We start from the raw sequence: 5,175 nt of genomic DNA on the forward strand, positions 1-5,175 counted from the left end.
AGGTGTGAGCCGCTGTGCACCCGGCCACAGTTAGACTTTTGTTTGTTTGTTTGTTTGTTTGAGATAGAGTTTTGCTCTGTCACCCAGGCTGGAGTGCAATGGTGAGATCTTGGCTCACTGCAACCTCTGCCTCCCGGTTCAAGCGATTCTCCTGCCTCAGCCTCCCAGTAGCTGGGGTTACAGGCGCCCACCACCATGCCCGGCTAATTTGTTGTATTTTTAGTAGAGACGGGGCTTCACCATATCGGCCAGGCTGGTCTCGAACTCCTGACCGCAGGTGATGCACCTGCCTCGGCCTCCCAAAGTGCTGGGATGACAGCCGTGAGCCACCGCGCCCCGGCCACCAAGTGTTTTTATAAGAAAAAGCCACGATCCCAACCCCACTGCATTTTCCAAACACACATTAGCAGGTTTTCTTAAGGGTGGCGTTACCAGACTCTGCTGTCTGTTTTCTATCTAGATGTGGTCAAGAGATTTGCCCAGGAGCAGACGGTGAAGAATTTCTGACCGTTACCACGCGAGCGTGTACGGATCCTTCCACGGTTCCTTTTTTTTTTTTTTTTTTTTAAATCTGGTGGACACTCAGGGTTCTGCCGCCCTGCGTTTGATTTCACACGACGTGGGCTGCAAACTGAGGACGGAGAAGAGCGTCACGAGACGTCCGCGACTGACCAGAAAGCTCTCAGGAGTCATTCGGAAAGGAGCCTCCAGGTTGGTCCTGTCTACCTCCCTGTTCAAATGCAAAAGCGATTCTTAACTGTTATTTCCCGGTTGACACCCCAGCGAGCTTTAGGTATGGAAATCTGCAGAGGGGGCCTCTGAGAAAGGCTTTGGAGAGACGGCCCAGGCCAGGTCAAAGCCGCTTCTGGCCCCCAGAGCTTCCCAGATCTCCTCCTCTGTCATCCCTCCTGGCCTTTCACAGGCCGCACACGCTTCTGTCTTTGTGCTTTTCTGTTTTTAGTAGAGACGGGGTTTCGCCATGTTGGCCAGGCTGGTCTCGAACTCCTGACCTCAGGTGATCCGCCCGCCTCGGCCTCCCAAAGGTGGGGGATAGTGAGCACCTTTATTCACCACCGGAGCAGCAACCCACCAGAGTCCATCCGTAATTCGATGGCCGCGGTGGGCTTTAGGCCATTGGCACGTTGGCGGCAAGAAGTGCATTTTCCAGAACATTTTGAGGCCTTCAGATGACGTGGAGGCCTCCTGTTTTTTTTTTTTTTTTTTTTTTTTTTTTTATCAGCAGTGCATGACGGACGATGAATTTTTGTGTGGGAGCCTCGATCGCACGCCGAGTGTCCCGCCCGTCGGCCGGGCGGCAGGTGACACGGATGGAAACTGAATATGGGATCCGTCATCACCATCCCGCCTTCGAAGGCAGATCGGGGTGGGGACCGGGGAGGCCTGCCCGGTGCTGGAGACACACGGCCACATGCATCCCCCACTCCACATCTCCGCGTGTGTCAAATTAATTTCCACGTCATCCCTCGATTCCATTCGATGGGGACCCCGTGTCACCAGAGTAGCCTGCGACGTCCCCTCTTGACACACGGCCGTGGCAGGTGCCCACGTCCAGGCGGGCTGCTGTTGAGTTCTGCTAATCTCCTCACTAATTCTCAATTACCGTAAAATGAAGCCATAAATCACGCAGTCAGGAGATCGATAGCAACGTGGTTTTCCGGGTGACTGACAGAGCCTCCCCAAAGGTTTCACGTAAGTTGGTTTAACGTGACCAGGTCCTCCGAGCGGGGAGAGAGCGACAGGCCTCTGCGTCTCCAGGCCTTGGGGGACGAAGCCGAGGGATGTCGCCCATTCCAGCCCATCACACATCCCATTCTTCTCCTTTTTATACCTGCTGTAGTAAATGAGAAACAAATTAAATTTCACCGCACTTGCGCCACAGAAAACCATTTAAATTTTTCATGGAAACTAAATTGTCCCCAGACAAATCGCCGCCTGATTCTATGAAAATAGACTGCCGGGCGCGGGACAGAAATAAATTTGTGTCACTCTGGATCTGCCTTTCTCTGTAATGTCACTCACGGCGGCCCCGGGTAAATGAGACGCCTGCCGGAACACAATGGCCGGGAAGGGGCTGTCAGCTTGCAGGGGGTGGAAAGGAGGAGCAGGGGTGGGGGGTGGATGGAGAGTTTCAGTCGCTTCGCCCCCTCCTTTCCCAGGGCACGGAGGCGTCCTGCTCACCCTGTTATTAATTTGCCGGCTGAGGTTTTACATTCATGAGGCCAAGATTGAAATGTAAATGATCCTGGTAACACAGACACACACACACAGACACACACACACACACATACACACACTCATCAGCGGTAACCAGGGCCCGGTCCACCGTGTCAGAACGGGGAAATCGAGATCGCTCAGAGACCAGCGCCCTGATCATCCATCATCGGGCTGGGAGACGATGACTACAAACCCTCCTGGCAGTGGTGTGGAAGGCAAAGGCGATAACAGGGCTGGGGGTACCAGGACCCTGTGGGTACCTGTTGTCCTGCACGAAAGCCACCTCGTCTCTGGCATTCGACATGCTGGTATTTCAACGGGGCCTTTTTTTTTCTTTTTCAATCTTGGCCGGCTGCGGTGTGGCTCGCACCTGTCATCCCAGCCCTTTGGGAGGCCGAGGCGGGCGGATCCCCTGAGGTCAGGAGTTCGAGACCAGCCTGGCCAACATGGCGAAACCCCGTCTCTACTAAAAACAGAAAAATACAAAAATCAGCCGGGCGTGGTGGCAGGTGCCTGTCATCCCAGCTACTCCGGAAACTGAGATAAGGAGAATCGCTTGAACCCGGGAGGCGGAGGTTGCCGTGAGCCGAGATCGAGCCGCTGCACTCCAGCCTGGGCCACAGACCGAGACTGTCTCAGAAAAAAAAAAAAAAAAAAAAAAAAATCCTGCCATGTTTTGTTTTTTTTTAATCTCCATTTATCCCCTCCCTGAATTCCCCGGGGACCCCTGTTTGGAGGTTTTGGAGGTGTGGCAGCCGCCTCTCCGTGCTGACAGATGGAGGCCCACCTGGCTTGCCTTGGGGAAACAGGGCCACAGAGTTCACTGGCTGAGTCTCCCCCCGGGGCCCTCCACGGCTCACTAATGGTTTTTATGTTTTAATTGAGCGGCTCAGACTGTGTGTTGAAAAGCAAACCAAAGGCTGGGACGTGGTGAGATCCGAAGCACTGAGTGACTGGCTGGTCAGGTTGCAGGAGGGACTGCGGGGTCTGCGGAGACGAGGGCTTGTGAAGGGCTTGGGGGGCACGAGTCCTGGTGAGGGGTCAACATTTTCTGTTTTACGCCGGGCGCGGTGGCTCAAGCCTGTCATCCCAGCACTTTGGGAGGCCGAGACGGGCGGATCACGAGGTCAGGAGATGGAGACCCTCCTGGCTAACACGGTGAAACCCCGTCTCTACTAAAAATACAAAAAACTAGCCGGGCGAGGTGGCGGCGCCTGTAGTCCCAGCTACTCGGGAGGCTGAGGCAGGAGAATGGCGGGAACCCGGGAGACCGAGCTTGCAGTGAGCTGAGATCCGGCCACTGCACTCCAGTCCGGGTGACAGGGCAAGACTCTGTCTCAAAAAAAAAAAAAAAAAGAAAAGAAATCACTTAAAAAATAAAATAAAACAAAATGCAGGTTATTCTGGAGGGTATTAAATATTTATCAGTAACTATCATATGTTAAAAACCGGGGATCCCCAATATAACCATAAGAGAAGGTTCTTGGATCTTATGCAAGAAAGACTTCAGGGTGTATCCGCCGTGCAAACTAAAAGCAAGTTTATTAAGAAAGTAATTCGGGGCCGGGCGCAGCGGTTCACGCCTGTCATCCCGGCGCTTTGGGAGGCCGAGGCGGGTGGATCTCCTGAGGCCGGGAGTTCGAGGCCAGCCTGGCCAACATGGTGAAACTTGGTCTCTATTAAAAATAGAAAAATTAGCTGAGCGTGGTGGCGGGTGCCTGTCATCCCAGCTACTCGGGAGGCTGAGGCAGGAGAATCGCTTGAACCCGGGAGGCGGAGCTTGCAGTGAGCTGAGATTGCACCACTGCACTGCAGCCTGGGCGACAGAGCAAGACTCTGTCCAAAAAAAAAGAAAAAAAAAAAAAAAAAGGCCAGGAACAGTGGTTCACGCCTGTCATCCCAGCACTTTGGGAGGCTGATGCAGGTGGATCACCTGAGGCCAGGAGTTCAAGACCAGCCTAACCAATATGGTGAAACCCCGTCTCTACTAAAAATAGAAAAATTAGCCGGGCGTGTTGGCAGGTGCCTGTCATCCCAGCTACTCGGGAGGCTGAGGCAGGAGAATGGCTTGAACCCGGGAGGCGGAGCTTGCAGTGAGCTGAGATTGCACCACTGCACTGCAGCCTGGGTAACAGAGCGAGACTCTGTCCAAAAAAAAGGAAAGTAAATTGGTAAAAGAACCCCTACTCCCTAGACAGAGTAGGGCACTCCTGAAACTTCTTTATATATTGGATCCAAAACGATCATGGGGACACTTGCTACAATGATTTGTAAGAAAGGATTAATTTTCTTAATTACTACATTTGACAAGAATCGACATCATTATCTTTAAAGCAAAATCAGAAACGCCTCTTCCTTCTTCAGATATTGAGATATCTGGATAGACCCGAGTCGGGGTCTGTTAGTAAACATGATTAATTTATTCCCCCCTTTTCTTTTCTTTTTTTTTTTTTTTTGCTTTTTTGTTTTGTTTTGTTTTTTTCAGACAGAGTCTCGCTCTGTCGCCCAGGCTGGAGTGCAGTGGCTGGATCTCAGCTCACTGCAAGCTCCGTCTCCCAGGTTCCCGCTATTCTCCTGCCTCAGCCTCCCGAGTAGCTGGGACTACAGGCACCTGCCACCGTGGACTGGCTAATTTTTGTATTTTTAGTAGAAAGGGGGTTTCACCATGTTAGGCACGCTGGTCTTGAACTCTTGACTTTGTGATCCACCTGCCTCGGCCTCCCAAAGCGCTGGGACGACAGGCGTGAGCTGTGAGTATATTTTATGCGACTTAATTGTTCACCTTGAAATGTCAAAGTATGTTTAGGTTCTATACAGTTCGCCACAATTTTAAAAGAAGTCTGTGGCCGGGTGCCATGGCTCACCCTTATAATCCCAGCACTTTGGGAGGCTGAGGCAGGCAGATCAGTTGAGGTCAGGAGTTCGAGACCAGCCTGGCCA

Source organism: Piliocolobus tephrosceles, chromosome Y (assembly GCF_002776525.5).
Source record: "Piliocolobus tephrosceles isolate RC106 chromosome Y, ASM277652v3, whole genome shotgun sequence".
Lineage (NCBI taxonomy): Eukaryota > Metazoa > Chordata > Mammalia > Primates > Cercopithecidae > Piliocolobus > Piliocolobus tephrosceles.